The sequence below is a fragment of the Piliocolobus tephrosceles genome, chromosome 14 (genome assembly GCF_002776525.5).
Source record: "Piliocolobus tephrosceles isolate RC106 chromosome 14, ASM277652v3, whole genome shotgun sequence".
NCBI lineage: Eukaryota > Metazoa > Chordata > Mammalia > Primates > Cercopithecidae > Piliocolobus > Piliocolobus tephrosceles.
Genome location: NC_045447.1, coordinates 3,745,023 through 3,764,589, shown reverse-complemented (window position 1 = coordinate 3,764,589; position 19,567 = coordinate 3,745,023). Strand labels below are relative to the sequence as shown.

The following is a 19,567-nucleotide window of genomic DNA, read 5'->3' as shown; positions in this document are numbered from 1 at the left end:
GGGTGGGTGTGGGTCCCCTGTGTTGTTGCAGGGACTGTCACTGGTTCTTGTACGTTGTTATGTAATGTTTCATTCTCTGACTACTCCACAATTCATCTTCATTGCTTCCGTCTAGGGATCCTGTGAATAAAATGGCGCATTTGTGCTTGCACCGATTTCCTGCTGAGAGTCCATGAGCGTCTCGAGGATTTGGTGAGTTGTAAGATTTCCACACATTCAAAGGTGGGAGACAATTCCAAATTGCTTTCCAGAGTGGGTTTTTACAAATGGACACCCACATCTGCAGCTAATGAGCATTCCTGTTGCTCTGAAACCTCACGGATAATTGGTATCTCCATTTTTTGACAATCTGGTGGGTAATCGATAGTATATTGTGGTTTTAACTTAAATTTTCTTCATATTGATGTACTGGAGTTCCTTGGCATATGTTTTCTGGCTACTGCAGGTTCATTATCTGAAAGTCAATTTTTTTGGCCTGTTTCTGTATTGCAATGTTTGCCTTTTAAAAATACTGATTTATAGGAGTTGTTTATATATCCTAGATTTGCACCCTCGACTTGGTTCTGGGCTTCCAGCTTTTTCCCACTCCCTGGCTTGTCTTTTCTCTTTCTTTAGCATGTTTTTTGCTGAACAGGGACATTTATCTTCTTTCTGTTTATGGTTCGTGACCTTGGTCCCTTGTTTGGGAAATCCTTCTGTGCTCTGATGGATGTTTCCCAAGTCAGTTTCTTAAAGCTGTAGAATTGTGTTTGCCATGTTTAGGTCTTTGTTTCACTGGAACTGGTTTTTGTGTGCAATGTAAGGTCAAGTGTCAATTTCACTTCCCCCCGCAGGCGGGTGGGTATTCAGTTGTCCCTGAATTGTTGATTGAATTAATTTATCTCTTCCCCACTGATCTCAAATGGAATCTCTGTGAAACACATCTTTTTTTTTTTTTATACTTTAAGTTCTAGGGTACATGTGGACAACGTGCAGGTTTGTTATATATGTATACATGTGCCATGTGGGTGTGCTGAACTCGTCATTTACATTAGGTATTTCTCCTAATGCTATCCCTCCCCACTCCCCGCACCCCATGACAGTCCCCGGTGTGTGATGTGTCCAAGTGTTCTCATTGTTCATTTCCCACCTATGAGTGAGAATATGTGGTGTTTGGTTTTCTGTCCTTGCGATAGTTTGCTCAGAATGATGGTTTCCAGCTTCATCCATGTCCCTACAAAGGACATGAACTCATCCTTTTTTATAGCTGAATAGTTTTCCATGGTGTATATGTGCCACATTTTCTTAATCCAGTCTATCATTGTTGGACATTTGGGTTGGTTTCAAGTCCTGGCTATTGTGAATAGTGCTGCCATAAACATACGTGTGCATGTGTCTGTATAGCAACATGATTTATAATCCTTTGGGTGTATTCCCAGTAATGGGATTGCTGGGTCAAATGGTATTTCTAGTTCTAGATCCTTGAGGAATCGCCACACTATCTTCCACAATGGTTGAACTAGCTTACACTCCCACCAACAGTATAAAAGTGTTCCTGTTTCTCCACATCCTCTCCAGCACCTGTTGTTTCTTGACTTTTTAAATGATCACCATTGTAACTGGTATGAGATGGTATCTCATTGTGGTTTTGATTTGCATTTCTCTGATGACCAGTGATGGTGAACATATTTTTCATGTGTCTTTTGGCTGCATAAATGTCTTCTTTTGAGAAGTCTCTGTTCATATCCTTTGCCCACTTTTTGATGGGGTTGTTTGATTTTTTTCTTGTAAATTTGTTTAAGTTCTTTGTAGATTCTGGATATTAGCCCTTTGTCAGATGGGTAGATTGCAAAAATTTTCTCCCATTCTGTAGGTTGCCTGTCCACTCTGATGGTAGTTTCTTTTGCTGTATAGAAGCTCTTTAGTTTAATTAGACCCCATTTGTCTATTTTGGCTTTTGTTGCCATTGCTTTTGGTGTTTTAGTCATGAAGTCCTCGCCTATGCCTGTGTTGTGAATGGTGTTACCTAGGTTTTCTTCTCGGATTTTTATGGTTTTAGGTCTAACGTTTAAGTCTTTAATCCATCTTGAATTAGTTTTTGTATAAGGTGTGAGGAAGTGATCCAGGTTCAGCTTTCTATATATGGCTAGTCAGTTTTCCCAGCACCCTTTATTAAATAGGAAATCCTTTCCCCATTTCTTGTTTTTGTCAGGTTTGTCAAAGATCAGATGGTTGTAGATGTGTGGTATTATTTCTGAGGTCTCTGTTCTTCTCCATTGGTCTATATCTCTGTTTTGGTACCAGTACCATGCTGTTTTGGTTACTGTAGCCTTGTAGTATAGTTTGAAGTCAGGTAGTGCGATGTCTCCAGCTTTGTTCTTTTTGCTTAGGATTGTCTTGGCAATGCGGGCTCTTTTTTGGTTCCATATGAACTTTAAAGTAGTTTTTTTCCAATTCTGTGAAGAAAGTCTTTTGTTAGCTTGATGGGGATGGCATTGAATCTATAAATTACCTTGGGCAGTAAGGCCATTTTCACAATATTGATTCTTCCTATCCATGAGCATGTAATGTTCTTCCATTTGTTTGTGTCCTCTTTTATTTCGTTGAGCAGTGGTTTGTATTTCTCCTTGAAGAGGTCCTTCATGTCCCTTGTAAGTTGGATTCCTAGGTATTTTATTCTCTTTGAAGCAATTGTGAATGGGAGTTCACTCATGATTTGACTCTCTGTTTGTCTGTTATTGGTGTCTGGAAATGCTTGTGATTTTTGCACATTGATTTTGTATCCTGAGACTTTGCTGAAGTTTCTTATCAGCTTAAGGAGATTTTGGGCTGAGACGATGGGGTTTTCTAAATATACAATCATGTCATCTGCGAATGGGGACAATTTGACTTCCTCTTTTCCTAATTGAATACACTTTATTTCTTTCTCTTGCCTGATTGCCCTGACCAGAACTTCCAACACTGTGTTGAATAGGAGTGGTGAGAGAAGGTATCCCTGTCTTGTGCCAGTTTTCAGAGGGAATGCTTCCAGTTTTTGCTCATTCAGCATGATATTGGCTGTGGATGTGTCATAAATAACTCTTATTATTTTGAGATACGTCCCATCAATACCTAGTTTATTGACAGTTTTTAGCATGAAGTGCTATTGAATTTTGTCAAAGGCCTTTTCTGCATCTTTTGAGATAATCATGTGGTTTTTGTCTCTGCTTCTGTTTATGTGATGGATGATTATGTTTATTGATTTGCATATGTTGAACCAGCCTTGCATCCCAGCGATGAAACCAACTTGATCATGGTGGATAAGCTTTTTGATGTACTGCTGGATTTAGTTTGCCAGTATTTTATTGAGGATTTTCACATCGATGTTCATCAGGGATATTGGTCTAAAATTCTCTTTTTTTGTTGTGTCTCTGCCAGGCTTTGGTATCAGGATGATGCTGGCCTCATAAAATGAGTTAGGGAGGATTCCCTCTTTTTCTATTGATTGGAACAGTTTCAGAAGGAATGGTACCAGCTCTTCTTTGTACCTGTGGTAGAACTCAGCTGTGAATCCATCTAAGTGTCCATGTGTCTGGGTCTCTTTATGAGCCTTTGATTTTGTTCTCCTGGAGATTTATCTGCTCTTGTTCCAATTTCACACTGTCATGATCATTACAGCCTGATTAGAAATCCTGACAATAAGAAGGGACAGTTCTTTACCTTGCTTTCCTTCAAGAATGTCTTGGCTATAACTGGCCCTTTGCAATTAAACATGAACTTTAAAATCACTTTACCAGTTCCACAGATGACAATTCTCTTAGGATTTTGAGTCCAATGAATTTGAATCTATAGCCCACTTTGGGGACAGTTGACATATTTACAATACTGAATCTTCCAATCCATTAACGTGTTATATCACTTATTTATATATTCTGTAATATGGCTCCAAGTCTCATTATATTCTCCAAATATACATTATTTTCTTCATAAATGTCTTTCAGTAAATATATTCATAGGAAGTTCTTTTTTTATATTATCAATGTTATCTTTCTTCATTTATAAATATTTGTTGCTATCATGTAGAAATTTCTCTCTAATTTGTGCATGAATTTTTGAATTTGGCAACTTTACCAAACTTTCCGTCTATTGGCATAGCTCCACATTCATATGGCTCTTCTATGTACATAATCATATCATCAACAAACGGTGACTGTTTGGTTTTTTTCTTTTCAATGCTGGTAGCTTTTATCCCCTTGTCTTCCTGTCCTGGCTAGGACTTCTAGTACAATATGGACTAGAGGTGGTGAGACCGGACATATTGTCTTATGCCCTGTTTCAAAGGATAGCTTTAAAGTTTCACTATTAAATATGATTTTACAGTAGGTGTTTTTCAGACACTCTTCATCAGGTTAAAGAAGTTTTCTTTTATAAAGAAGTTTACTATTTATTTATCAGGTTAAAGAAGTTTCCTTCTATTTTCGTCACTGAAAAACAGTTTTAAATCCTGAATGTATCCTGAATTCAAATATCTTCTTCCGTCTTCACTGAGATAAACCTATGACTTTTAAATCTTTAATCTGTTAATGTAGTATGTCGTATTAATTTTTTTGAATGTTCAATCATTTAGCCTTGCATTCCTTAGATAAATTCAACTTGTCCATGGTGTGTTATTCTGCATATGTAGTTGGTGTTAGTTTGCTAAGATTGTGTTTGCATTTATGTTTATGAGTGAGGCTGGCCCATGATGGTCATTTCCCATGCTGTCCTTGTCAGGCTTGGGGGTAGTAGAATAATTCCTTCTTTTCTATCATCTGTGAATGATGAGAATTTTTTTTGTTGTTTTTTGAGACAGAGTCTCACTCTGTTGCCCAGGCTGGAGTGCTGTGGTACTGTCTCGGCTCACTACAACCTCTGCCTCCCAGGTTCAAGCAATTCGCCTGCCTCTGCCTCCTGAGTACCTGGGATTACAGGCATGTACCACCACGTCTGGCTAATTTTTTGTATTTTTAGTAGAGATGGGGTTTCACCATGTTGGACAGGCTGATCTCAAACTCCTGACCTCGTGATTCGCCTGCCTCGGCCTCCCAAAGTGCTAGGATTACAGGCGTGAGCCACCGCGCTGGGCAGAGTGATGAGAATTTACTGATGAATTTTTCTTGGCCTGAGGTTTTATTTGTGGGAAGATTTTGAACTAGTGATTCAGTTTCTTGAGTGGTGATAGGACCACGTAGGGGTTCTATTCTTGAGTTTCTGATATTTTTCTAGGGACATGTTTATTTTGTCAAATTGTAATATTTATTAGTGAAAGTTTCATAATGTTCTCTTATTATAACATTGCTGTATCATAATATGTATAGTGATTTTCTTTTTTCATTCGCAATATTAGTAATTTGTAACTTTTCTATCTTTTTTTTATGAGATGGAGTCTCACTCTGTCACCCAGGCTGGAGTGCAGTGGCGTGATCGCGGCTCATTGCAAGCTCCGCCTCCTGGGTTCACGCCATTCTCCTGCCTCAGCCTCCTGAGTAGCTGGGACTACAGGTGCCCACCACCATGCCCGGCTAATTTTTTGTATTTTTTAGTAGAGATGGGGTTTCACCGTGTTAGGCAGGATGGTCTCGATCTCCTGACCTCGTGATCTGCCCACCTCAGCCTCCCAAAGTGCTGGGATTACAGGCGTGAGCCACTGTGCCCAGCCTATTATTTATTATCTTTAAGAAAATGACTTTGATTTTTTTATTCTCTCTACTTTATAGTTTTCTATTTCATTAAGTTCTTTTTATTTAATTCACTCACTTATTCATTATTTTATTTTTTCTTCTATTTTCTTGGAATTATTTTGCTGTGTTTTCTTCTTGAGATCTGGATTTAGCTGAGTAATTGTCAATCTGTCTTTTTTTCTAGTATAATCACTTATGACTCTAAGTGTCTTTAATATATTGCTTTATGTAGCATTTTGCATTCATAACATTCATGAATTTGTAGTATTCAGTAAAAGCATTTTCTAAGTTTTGTTAAATTTTGCTTTGAAAATAGGTTATTTAGAAGTGTTCATTAGTTTTTAAACATATGAGGATTGTCTAATCATCTTGCACTGTGGTAAGAAAATATTTACGTGCTATTTTAATTCTTTGAGGTTGTTTGAGGCCCACGTAGGCCTCAGGATATAGTCCCCTTTCCTCAGGGTTCCATGCCTGCTTCAGAAGGGTTTGTGAGTGCAGTTCCCTGGGAACGGAACCGAGTCGCTCATTGCTTTGCTCACCTCTTCTCTGCCTACCCGACGCCTCTCAAAGTCTTCCTCTGGGACTGTGGGTTTGCCGGTTTCTTCTTGGAGGTTTTTGATTTTTACCTTTAACTTTCAGGCTGTGTTTTAAGTCTGTGCAGACTGCTTTTGTTTTCTTTTTCTGGTGAATTGAACTTTTCATTGTAGCGAGGCAACGATTCCTGGTGGTGCATTTTGTCTGCAGATACTCTGTCTGGCTTCCTCTGGTTTGCCGTTGCATCTTCTTTATCCGTTTACTTCCAACCTCTGCAGATCTTTATGTTTTGACCATTTTCTATAAACACCATGAGGTTTGATTTCTCCCCCGAGTCTGTCGGCCTTTGTCTTTCCATTGCAGTGTTTAGTCTATTTAAATTTAATATGAGTGCTTATATTTAGGTTCAAATAGACAGCTTTTAAAAAAATTTTTAGCTGTTGCGTGTTTCTTTTTCTCTTCTATATTGTCTTCTTTTGGATTTAAATCTTTTTTAATTTGTATTTTCTATTCTATTAGTGTATGAGTTCTGTACGATTGCTGGTCTTTTTGTGGTTTATCTAGTAGTTGTGATATGCATCTTTAGCTTCTGTGAGTTTTCCAGGGCTGCTGTAATAAATCAACTAATCGTGGGCCTAACACAAAGGAAGTTTCTTCTGTCGCAGTTCTGGAGGCCGGAACTCTAAAACCAAGGTGTTAGCAGGGCCGCACTCCCTCTGGAGGGTCTAGGGAAGCCTCCTCCAGCTTCTGGTGGCTTCAAGCATTCCCTGGCTTGTGGTTGCATCACTCCAACCTCTGCTTCCGTCTTCATGTGGCCTCTTCTCTGTGTCTCTCCGTGTCCTCTTCTCTTCCTCTAAAGGCTCAAGTCATTGGATTTAGGGCCTACCCTAACTCAGTATGATCTGACCTTGATCCTTAACCATGTGCATCTGCAAAGACCCAGTTTCTAATTTAGGTCTTATTCTGAGGTTCTGGGTGGACATGAACTTTGGGGGTCCCTACGCACTGCATTATACTTACCAAGACACAGAGTTAATCAATACCCCGACAGCACAGGAATCCCACATGGAACCCTGGGGCTCCCCATGTACTCCTCGCTGATTTCTAGGTATTTCAGTTCTGTCCTGTTCTATTGTAACCCACAGGCTTTATTTGTTTTTGCAGCCAGAGCTCCTTTTGACTGACCCACTTCTGCCAGGATCCATGCCCGCCTTACCCCCCTGTACTCAGTTCTTCCACCTAGAATCATGTTTCTTGGGCCTGGAATTTACCCTTTAGGCTTTTGGTTAGAGACACTCTGTTGTTGAACTCTGTCGGGTTTTGATTTTCTGAAAATGTCTTTATTCTGCCCTCTTTCTCGGAGGGCATTTCAGTGGGGTTTTCTTTTGGCTCATCAAAGACGCCATGTCATGGGCTTCCGTTTTTCATTCTTGTGTTTGACAAGGCAGATGTCAGTCTGCCTCTCAGGCAGGTAATTGTCTCCGTCTGTGGCTGCTTTGAAGATGTTTTGTTTCTGCAGTTTCACTAAGATGAGTTTCACTAAGATCACACCTGTAATCCCAGCACTTTGGGAGGCCAAGGTGGGTGCTTTTTATTAAGTGTGGATGGCTTTTTATTAATTCTACCTGGGTCCATTGGGCTTTTTTACATCGCGGTTGTGTCCCATCAGTTCTGTGACACCCCCATGATATCTCTTCAAATATCATGCTGATATCACACCAGCATGATATCTCTTCAAATATCATGCTGCTCCCATCGCCACTTCTTACCTTCTGCAACCTGATGAGATGACACGAGACCTTCTCACTTTCTCCTTCGTGCCTCCAAACTTCTCAGATTCCCCATCCTCTTGCCTCACTGTGCAGCATTCTCTAGAATTTCTTCTAACCTAACCTGTCTTTACTTATTTTTCATTTTTATTTTTTTTTGAGACAGAGCTTTGCTCTTGTCACCCAGGCTGGAGTGCAGTGGCACGATCTTGGCTCACTGCAACCTCCACCTCCTGGGTTCAAGTGATTCTCCTGCTTCAGCCTCCTAAGTAGCTGGGACTACAGGTGCACGCCATCACGCTGGGCTAATTTTTGTATTTTTAGTAGAGACGGGGTTTCATCATGTTGGCCAGGCTGGTCTCAAACTCCTGACCTCAGATGATGCACCCACCTTGGCCTCCCAAAGTGCTGGGATTATAGGCGTGAGCCACTGCGCCCGGCCCTAACCTATCTTTAGTTTATCAATTATTCTTCAGTTGAATTGAACATACTATGAAAATAAAAATTCAATCCATGGTCTTAGTTATATTTTTACCTTTGTTTTCTACTCCTTTTTCACCAGGTTAATTCCTGTTTCTAGCTTCCTGCATACTATTTTCAGTTTGGCTTGTCTTTAAGCTCAATCAAAGCAGGTTGTTTTACGATATGTGCCTGATTTCTTTAGTATTTGAAGTCTGCATGTCTGTTTCTGCTCTCTGTTTTCTCTCTGGTCTCTCACTCATTGGATTTTGTTCCCCTTTGTCCTTGTACTGAGACCTGCCTGTGTTCTTTAGTATGTAATATGTGGAGGTTCTTTGAGGCCTAGGATGAAGGGGAATTTTCCTGGAAGGGATTTGTGTTTGGTTCTTCTGGGCCACCGCAGATCCAGGGTTACCTTGCTCCAAACTCATTGTTGGAGGCATCTTTAATTTGCCAGGAGATGGGGGCTTGTGCTGCAAAGTTGGCTTGTGGTTGCCATTTTCAGTGAAATGCCCACCCCAGCCCCACCCTGAGCTTAGCACCAGGGCAGCGTTTCTGGTGGTCTCCTGAGGTAGGGCATGGGTGGGTTTGTTTCTGGCTAGCCTGCATCTGAGGGGTGTGCTCCTTGTGCCCCGGCTTTGCGAGCAAGGCCTCCTGCTGGCCTCCTCCTCGAGTGGGTCCTGGGCTTGGCTCTGTGCCTTGCATATGGCCTCTGAGTCCATTTGGTTCTGACATAGGCTCATGACGAAGGGTGCTGCGGGGCCCTACTCACCTCTTCGTGGCCCCACCTCCATTTAGAAGGCATCTTGCTGGCCGGGCGCGGTGGCTCACGCCTGTAATCCCAGCACTTTGAGAGGCCGAGACGGGCGGATCACGAGGTCAGGAGATCGAGACCATCCTGGCTAACACGGTGAAACCCGGTCTCTACTAAAAAATACAAAAAAAAAAAAAAAAAAAAAATTAGCCGGGCGGGGTGTCGGGCGCCTGTAGTCCCAGCTACATGGGAGGCTGAGGCAGGAGAATGGTGTGAACCTGGGAGGCGGAGCTTGCAGTGAGCTGAGATCTGGGCACTGCATTCCAGCCTGGGCAACAGAGCGAGACTCCGTCTCAAAAAAAAAAAAAAAAAAAAAAAAAAAAGAAGGCATCTGCTGATTCTTTACTATCTGGTCACCTCTTTGCTTTTAAAAATACTGTTTTCAGCAGTTTTGTTCCTCGGCGAGTGATTGAACTGATTAACCTAACCTGGTACTTTACCAGAAATGTAAATTAAGGGAAGGACTGTGGTTCCTTCACTCCATGCTTTCCACGTCCCCGTTATCAGCAAGTCGGCCGAGCTCTGGGGTAAGGGCCCTCCCTGTCCCGTTGCCCTCACCAGCTGCCCCACCCCATGACCACTCCCTGTCCCACTCTGGTCTCAGAAGCAGCCTCCTCACTGCTCTCTGGGGACACCCTTGCTCCTCACCTGTCAGAGAATTTGAAAACACAGATTCGAGCCCCTCCCTTTCCTGTGGAAAGCCCTCCCGTGTCTCCACTACAGTCAGGATGAAAACGAATTCCCTCGCCGTGGCTGAGTCTCCTGTGATTTGGCCTCTGTCCAGTCCTCCGACCCCATCTCCCCACGGCTCACTCACTGGCTGCCTTAGCCTTTGTGCCCTGGCTCGCCCATGCCAAGCTCTTTCCCATCTTGGTCCTTTCCCCATAGTCTGGAAGGTTCTTCCACTTTAGAAGGTTCTTCCACTTTAGTCTTGCACTTTGCAGCGCTTCACAAGACTGGGTCTGTCTCATCCTTCAGGCCCTTCTCAATCTTGTCTTGTAGAGAGGTCCTCCGAGAGCCCTCTCAGCTCCCCTGCCCTACCCGTCAGCTCCTTTCTGACCTCCACCTTCTCCTTCTTTCTTTACTGCTGTGGCTCACCATGGGAAACTAGCACCTCTTCCCTGATGAACCTGCTTGTCCAGCTTCCTGTACAGTGGAGGCTCACAGGCATCTCGGCACCCACACTGTGCCTGCACCCAGTAGCTGTTCAGGTCATGCTTGCTGGATAAATGAGGACACTAAGTCTCTTTGTGTGCTGCTCACGGGAGGCTGGGATGGGGCTTAGCGGCCTCCAGTTTCCACACAGGCTTTTGGTAGAAGGCAGCGGGTGGAATGTGTTTCCAGATCTGACGCGGTGTTTGTGATTCAGCCCCACTCTCTCCCCTGTTAAGAAAAATAATCTAGCCTGGTGCAGTGGTTCACACCTGTAATCCTAGCACTTTGAGAGGCTGAGGCGGGTGGGTCACTTGAGGTCAGGAGTTTGAGACCAGCCTGGCCAACTTGGTGAAACCCCGCCTCTACCAAAAATATAAAAAAAAATAGCCAGGTGTTTTGGGATGTGCCTGTAATCCCAGCCACTCGGGGGGCTGAGGCAGGAGAATCGCTTGAACTTAGGAGGCAGAGTTTGTGGTGAGCTGACATTGTGCCACTGCACTCCAGCCTGGGAGATAGAACGAGACTCCATCTCAAAAAAAAAACAAACAAAAAAAAAAACAAAGAAAAAGCATTCTTTTTCAAGTATCTTTTCCAAGTCATCCTGGAGCATTGTATGACACGCAAGGAGAATTTACTTATGTAGAGAAATGCACGGTGCCAGTGTTTGACTTTGCTGTTTCCTATTAATTAAGGATTCAGACTTTATAAAGTTACATTAACCCATAGATTTGTATCTGGTGGAAAAGAAAAGGGTTATGGCCACTGCCTGGTAGCACATTAACCAGTTTTACTTCTGACTGGGCAAAGGCGTGGCAGAATGCCCTTCCAAGTCCTCAAACGGCTCCAGGAATGGGCTTTCCTATCTTATGAGTTTCTGTGTTAGAGAGCTCATACATTTTTGATGTACATTCATTTTATATTTGTACAAGAGCCCTGCTCTTTCTGAAAAGTATACTCTGACAGCCTCCGAGAATGGCGACAGAACCTGCGGCTGCTTACTGTGCAGTGCGTCCTTGCCTGGTTCAGTGTCTGGTGTCGGGTCTCATGCCCCCCGTGGCCATCTGTCGGCTGTGGGTCCTTGGACTGGTTGCTTAACCCCTGCCCTAGCTGAAGTCCTCTGTGCCTCAGCTCCCTCATTTATACAAGAGACGATGACACCATCAGTCTAAGGCTCTTAAAGGGGCAAATGAGACCCAAGTCAAGTGCTTGATCCTCCACTTTAGGCATTAGACAGACAGTAACTGTAAGAATGATGACGGTAAGAGTGAGCTGTTGGTCTCTGTCCGTCTCCACTAGCAGCAGGGGAGGCCCCATTTAAAGGCAGACAGGGGTAATGCAAACACCCTTGGCCCCCACCAGGTGGTCTTTTAATGTACTTTACAAATAGGGGGGTCCTTGGAGCAGAGCCCCTCGGGTACCTCTGCCCCAGTCCTTGGGTCTTCTCTACACAACAACCAGGTGACTGTTTTTGTTTTGTTTTGTTTTTAAATAGCTTTATATTGAGATGTAACTGACACTATACAATTCACCCATTTAAAGTGTACTATTCAGTGGCTTTGAGAATGTTCACAGCTGGGCAATGGTCTCCACCATCAATTTCAGATGCTTCTGTTACCTGAGAGGCACCCCCGTACACCTCAGCCACCTGCCTCCCCTCCCGCCTCCTCTCCCTCACCTCAGCCCGGCAGCTGTCAGTCTGTTTTCTGTATCAGTGGATTCGCCTACTCCAGACGCTTTGTATAAGCAGAGTCGTGCAGCACCTGGCTACCTTCACTCAGCATAATGGGTTTGAGGCTCATCTGTGTGGGCCTAGCTCACTCTTGGCTGATAGGTGGCCCTTTCTGCAACGTGGGATTCCTTGGGGCCCTAACCCAGCCTGGCTTCCCACAAAATTGGCGGCCCCGTTTCAGCTCTGCTTTTCTATCTTGGCTGGTGCCAACCCTGGCCTGAGGGGTGCCCTGTGCCCCAAGGACACCCCCACCTGGCAACTCCTCCCCCCGCCAACTGGTCCTGCCACGCCTTCACCCAGCTCAGGTCCCGCCCCACGTGGACCGACGGAACGTTGGAGGTCAGGGAGGCGGATGGTGCCTCAGAACCTCACGCAGGTAGATTTCTTGTCCCTTGTCTCACCAGCTGCTGGTGGCTCATCTCACTCCCGTCCAGCAGGCAAGAGGCAGTGGTTCATGTCTGGGGGTGGTGGGGACTTCAGGGAGCCTGGACAGGCAGGAAGCACCACCTAAAGGCTCTAGGGGAGGGGGTCAGAGTCCCACCAAGTCCTTGGGGACAGCGGGGCGGCCTTTCATTTGGTATTTCCCCAGCACCAAGTATGCACAGGCACCACGCTGGGGGCTGAAAATGACACGAGCAAGGTGGGCACCATGCCTACCCTCATGGGGCCGAGCCAGTGGGGGGGGCAAAGCAGACAGCGGTTATGGCTCGGTTGGGTGGGACTGTGATAGGGCAGCTGTCCTGACCCCTCTGTCCCCTTGGGCCCTCGCAGTGGTGGGTTGCTCGCGGGGTGCCTCCCGAGGTGTTCCTGGACTGGGAGGAAGGCCACCGTCTGTTTCCACTTAGCGGCCTCCCGGGCCAAGATGATGTCATTGCAGCTCGGCCTGGCGGGCGCTGGCGCCGGGCCACCAGTGACAGCTCAGCTGGGAGCCCCAAGCTAATGAGGAGGGGGCCATGGCTGCTGCGGCCATGGTGGGGCTGCCGCCTCTCATCCCAGAACCACGGCCTCGTCCGCAGAATCCTGGCCTGACCCCAACAGGCAGAGTAGGGGGCGGCCAGGCCCTGCAGGAATGTGGGGTAGGGTGATTCACTAAGGAACTGCACCCGAGCGGGGCGGGCGCAGCTGGGACCAGGGCCTCGGGCTGTGGTCCTTCTCCTGCTCTAGGAGGTGCTTCACCGAGGAGCTCTGGGCCTGGCCTGCGGGCTGCTGTGCTGCTGAGCTGTTGTTCAATGCAGAGTCCATGGAATCGGCAGGCCTGGGCACCGTCTGCTGAGGCCAGGCCCCCAGGCCTGGACAGGGGAGCCGTTTCTCCCCAGCCACTGGGGCTCACCTCTCCCTGCTTGATATGGTCTGGCTCTGTGTCCCTACCCAAATCTCATCCGGAATTGTAATCCCCACAGGTCTAGGGGGAGAAGTGATTGGATGATGGGGGCAGCTTCCCCCATGCTGTTCTCATGATAGTGAATGAATTCCCACGAGATCTGATGGTTTTATAAATGGTAGTTATTCTGTCTCTCCTGCCGCCGTGTAAGACCGGCTGCTTCCCTTTCTAGCATGACTGTAAGTTCCCTGAGGCCTCCCCAGACATGTAGGACTGTCAGTGAGTTAAACCTCTTTTCTTTATAAATTACCCAGTCTTGGGCAGCTCTTTCCAGCAGTGTGAGAAGGGACTAATCCACTGCTGCCCACCTGTGGCTGTGGACAAGGCTGAGGACCACGGCCTTGTCTGGCTCCGAGCGTCCACACAGCTAAGGGCTGCAGATGGGGTTGGGCTGTGTCCTCCGCAGAGGCCTGAGACGCACGAAGGACAAACCGACAAACCATCAGAGCCCTTGGTGAGGAAACTGAGGCCTTGGGAAGGAGAGCATTTGTACCAAGCAGGATGACCTTGCCAGGCTCTGGCTATGGCTGCCCTGGCACCAGTGTATATAGTCAGGCTATGAGCTGACACAGTAATCCCATAGTGAGCCCATGATGGCAGATCAGTGCATTTAATCCTCCCAGTTACCGTATGAGATAAGATGTGGAGACTGAGACACATTAGGGACGGGAGACTTGAACTCAAGTCTGGCTGACCCAAAGATGTGTTCTCGGCTTCTGCCTGCTGGCTTTTCCTGGCTGATCAAGGGGTCCTGGGCCCTTGCACCGTCCATACTGTGTAGCTTTGGGGATAAATGGTTCCTGAGCCACCGTGTCCTCTCCTTACAAAGAGACATCAGGAGGACGAGGTGACAGATCTGCCCGGGATACCACATTTGAGGAATTGGGAGAGGACGGGGCGGGAGCCTGAGGTTGCATGGTGCCCACTGTCCCCGAGTGAGTGTCAGGACTATGGAGTGCTGCCACAGTCAGGGCCCAGCCTGGGGGTGTGGAGCTGGGCAGCAAGGCCTGGTAGGCTGGCTGAGGGTCTTCCCTGAACAGTAACGCATCCCATGCATCGCATTCCTGTTCTCTGGTTGGCAACGAACACACATGTGGTCTCTCCCTGTACCCACATTAAACATCTGCAGGGCTTTCTGGGAGAAGGGCTGCATGCAGGCATGCTGCGAATGACCGGCGGCTCTGGCAGGGTGCTGGGCCCTGGACCGGCGTCTTGGACGGACTCTCACACCTCACCTGTCAGGTTGGAAGCGACACCGTGGCCCGGCTCTGTGTCCCCGTCACCCTTCCACACCCACCTGGCTGCTCCGTGTACTTTTTTACATACGTGTATTTTTATCCCTAAAATAACTGCCGCGTGCCTTTGTTCTGCCCCGTTCCAGGTGTTTTTCCCTTCATGTGTCACACTGTGGTGGTCATGGTGGCCACACCATTTGTCTGCTATCCTGGTCTTTAGTTGATATGATTCTATTGGCCAGTCCCTTGGGGAGTCGGGTGGTTTTCCTATACATGACAGACAGCAGACACGATCTTTCATGATGTGGGTTTCCCACAGCATGTTACATATCTGTGGGCTATGGCATTGGGCAGGCATTTCAGACTGACGATTCCCTACGGCTGAACGTTTAGGTATTTTGAATTTTTCCTGTCCTAATTAATACTGCAAATAACATCTTTGTGCATAGAACTTTCCCACCCACTAAAAATATTTACTATTTTTTTCCTTAGGATAGGTTGAGCCTTTATTGGCCTTTTAAGGTGTCTTCCTAGACCTCAGGGGTGTCACTGAATTGGATCCATTATAACCCTCCATTCATCTGCTTGGCTCTCCACAGACTCACAAATGTGCTCAGGGGCCGAGTCGCCCTGTGTGCCGCCAGCCTGAGTGAGTGCGCTTCTGCCATCCCACTGGCCTGGCTTTGTTGAAAGTGTCTTTTTCATGTTTTAACTATTAATAGAGAAGGAGATATGCCTTCTTTTTCCCCAGAAGGAGTACAATGTTCCCCTTATGTTTCTTTCCTGCTTGATTTAGGTGAGGTCTGTCTCAGTCCGTGGTCAGCTTTGCTCATTTGTCATTAAAGAAAGCCACGCTGCCCACATGGTGCCCGTTTTCCTGCAAGGAGCTGCGTGCTGGACACCACATCGTCCGCTGTCTGTTATTTATGGGAAACTCTCCTTTCTCGGGACGCAGACCCTGGAGATGGAAAGGTGCCATCAGATGCTTGTTTTATTTATGAAGATAAAATTTGGGGGAAGTCCAAAGCTGACACTAATTGTGGAAAATTTTCATAACATTAAAAGTTAGAGCTAAAAACATGAAAATCCTCTAACATCCAAATATGCTGTAACAACTGCTCTCTACCTTTTGGTGAACATCCTTGAAGAGCTTTCTCCACACAGGTGCACAAATCTCCTTGAGAGATCTGGGTGAGTTTGACAGGCAGGGCAGACATAACAAATGGTCATCCATCTCCTTTCAGGGCATGCGTGTTCATGTCATGTCATGATCTGTTCAAAGTACTGTTGTCAGCAACAAAGCATGGCTCGGCATGTGGGCAAAACTGCACCAACCACCATGCATGGACACAGCACCCATCTAGCCCTGACCTGGTGGTTTGTTTGCGTCCCCTTGCTTTGCCCCACCAAAGGAGGTTGGGGGAGTTCAGTATGTAAAAAAATAAAGTCTGGTCTCATAGATAATATTATTATACTGTGGAGACAGGTCTTTTTTTTTAAAAGTATTTTAAATATGGAAGAACCAGGCCTGCAGAGGTGAGCTAACCTGCCCTGGTCCCACAGTGGGGTTGGGACAGGCTGGGGCTGGACCCTAGCCCCTTTGTCCCAGGCCCAAGCTCTCTGCTCCTTTTGGCTGGAAACCTCCAGCTCTAGGGGCTAGTAAGGGTTCCTCAGGGCTGGGCTCTTAGCTTCTGGGGCCAGGGGAGTTGGGGCAGTGCCAGGAGTCCAGGGATGGTAGCATCTGGTTTTTCCAGCCAATGCAGAAACAGCACCTGCTGTAACCCCAGAAGCCAGAGGACTTCCAAGAATGTACTGCTCAGAGTGGGGGCCCCTGCTGAGGGGTGGGGCCAGAGACAGCAACCCCCAGGTTTGCTTTATCAGAGTGGAGGATGGGCTGGCCCCTGAAACCAGAGCCCGTGAGGTGCGGGAGCTTCACTGAGCTGACGATGGCTCACCAAGCGCCTCTGCATGGACTCTCGTCCCCCCGAATTTCCTATAAGAGACACGAGGCAGAGTTGCCGTTTGTCCCTGTTAGAAAGGAGGCTCTCCGCAGGTGGGGGTGCCCTGGCTTCTCGTTGGTTCATCCCCAGGCCTCTTCTCTCTTTCCGCTCCCACTTCCCCAGGCTTGGGGCCTGTGTCTCCTCAATGTGCCAATGAGGGCACGACATATTGGTTGCTGAGCAACCAAGACACGAACCAGAGCCCCTGGGCTTCCTGTAGGGGCTGACATGGCTGGGCCTCACCAGAGTGACCAGGTCTCCACCTCTGTCTGGGCCCTGGGTTTTCTTGTCCTTGTGTTTGTGTGACGGCCACAGGGCTGGTGCATCCAACCTGCTGCGAACCATGAGCGGGTCTGTGCTCAGCGTTTGCTGAGTCTATGGGCCTGGCAGAGGCTGCTTAGGAAGGCCAAGCATGGAGCACCCCCGACGCTCATGGAATCCCAGTGAAACAGTGATGAACTGTGAAATACACTCCAACTTGTCCAAGACAGCTTGGTTTTATCCCCGTTTTTTTGCCAGAAGCCCCTTTTATTAATATTTTACCTATTTTTGGGTGCCCTAGACACATGCCTGCTCGGCTCCCTGGGGGAGCCAGCCCTTGGCCTGCCTGTGAAGGTACCAGGCTCCTGGGAGGCCCCATGTGGGAGTGCGCAGTGCTCCCAGAGCTGGAAGCCTGCGCCATCCTCCCTAGGGGAGGGGCTGTCGCTCTGTCTCTGCCCTGGGGGCTGCTGCTCCAGAAGCTCTTTTTGGGGTCTGCTTTCACCTCTCTTCTTTCTGGGCTGCTTCCTCATCCCTTCCTCATTTTTTGTTTTAATGAGAAAAGGTCTTGCCCTGTTATCCAGGCTGGAGCGCAGTGGTACAATCACAGCTCACGCCAACCTCCACCTCCTGGGGTCAAACGATCCTTCCTTCTCAGCCTCCCGAGCAGCTGGGATTACAGGTGCATGCCACCATACCTGGCTCCATTTTTTTTTTTTTATTGTGAAAGTTTTCAAACATTCAACATTTTAAGCAAAGATTGAAAAAATAGAACCATGATTACCCATATGGCCACCACCTGGATTCCACAGTGCACTCATCGCGTTTGCTCCCGGCTTTCTCTCTGCAGCATGGTCAGGGATGTGGCACCTCAGCTGGAGGCCGCAGCTCCTCTCAAGGGACTCTGCCTAGAACTGCCCTCTTGGAGTCCAGAATCTTCCTGTTCCTTCTTCAGACCAGCGGGTCGGAGTCGTGGCTCCCACTGTCACTAGCACTGCAGGCATACTGTTTGTCTCAGGTCCCTAACTCTGTCCAGACAGTGTGTAAACTGTCCCTCCACTTCATGTCCCCAGCCACCCAGTTGGACCGGCCTTCTGACTGACGTCTCTGTGTCTCCTCCTCCCGCCCTGCTCCTCTTCCCTCCTCCTTTCTTTTCCTCTTTTCGTGTCTTCCTCCTCCTGCTGCCTCCTTTCTGGTCTCATAACCACTTGGAAGAAAGCTGCAGGCATCCTGAAACTTGACCTCCAAACAGGCGGACATCCCTCTCCTGAAAATAAGGACTTTCCTTCAGAACCACCGCATCGGCACCCAAGACACCTGACCATCCCCTCCCATCCCCTGGGATCCAGTCCGCATGTGAATTTCCTAATTGTTCACCTGACCATCCCCTCCCATCCCCTGGGATCCAGTCTGCATGCGAATTTCTTAATTGTTCAAAACGGTCCCTTGTGCTTATTTTTGAGGCAGTGCGTGATTGCACCTGGTGTGTCTGGTTCAGCTTTGGAATCTGTTTTATGCCAGGACGTGCCCATCTTCTGTTTCCTTATGATGCTGACTTTTGGAGGCCGGAGCCAGTGCCTGGCAGCCTGTCCTGTTGTGGGGTCCCCCCTTCCCCTGTGTGGTACCCCCAAAGGTTGACTCAGGGTCAGGTCAACCTTTCAGAGAAGAGCGCTCCCTACATAATCCTGCTGCTGAGGCCACGTCACCTCCCATGAGGGGCGTTGCTAAGGCCAGTGGGTCCTTCAGCAAACCCGCCCTGGCTCCTGCTGCCTCAGGACCAGTGGCATGGGCCCAGCCCTGCCCACGGCGTCCCCCTTGAGGTTGTGAAAGTGGCTTCAGGAGGCCCAGGTGTGCACGGGGAGTCACACCCACTTCCAGCTAACAACCCTCTTGCCTGGTGAAACTTCCCTGGGCTGCCAGACCTGCGAAATCCCCAAATGCCAAACATTCCCGCCTCACGTGATCCCAGAGAGAAGGGGACTCAGTGCTCCCAGCTCACAACTGAGGAGCCCGAGGTTACCGTCAGATGAGAACCCCTGCTTCCTGGTCTGCAGCTCTGCTAGATGCGACAGGGTCAACAGGGCCCAGTGCCCTCGTGTGGCCCGGCCCCACCCCATGCTCGGGGGTCACAGGGTGACCTCTTTCCCTTCCTTGACCGAGGCTCTTCGCTGGACAGTAGACAGGCAATGCCCAGGGTCTTCTGGCCTGCGTGGCCTCCCGGCCTGGAGACGCTGTGCCCGGTCGGGGGCCTGGTCTGGTGGGGAGGCGGTGGCCTGCGGTTTTCTCTCGGCCATGTGTTCCTCCAGGCCTGACGGAGCCCAGCCTCCTGGGCACTGACAATCAGGTCACGGTTAAAACAAAGCACCAGTGGGCGGCAAGGTGCAGTGCCTCTTCACCACCAGGGCTTCACCGGTTCACTGACCTCTCCCTCCTGTTCCTGGGAGCCACCATGAGTCCACGCACTGCCGGATGGTGCAGAGAACAGCAGCCCATGTCTAGCGTGCTGACCAGCGGCAGCCTGCGCTGTGGCTGAGGATAAAATCACCGTGTTC

At 47.8% G+C, this 19,567-nt stretch overlaps 1 long non-coding RNA gene across 1 annotated transcript; it reads left to right on the top strand.

Annotated features, from left to right (window-relative positions):
• The first annotated feature begins 116 nt into the window (after positions 1 to 116).
• On the top strand, positions 117 to 16,221 carry LOC111523976. The gene is made up of 3 exons (XR_002725656.2): positions 117 to 192; positions 15,250 to 15,406; positions 16,002 to 16,221. It is a non-coding gene; the product is annotated as an uncharacterized LOC111523976 (long non-coding RNA).
• The last annotated feature ends 3,346 nt before the right edge of the window (positions 16,222 to 19,567 follow it).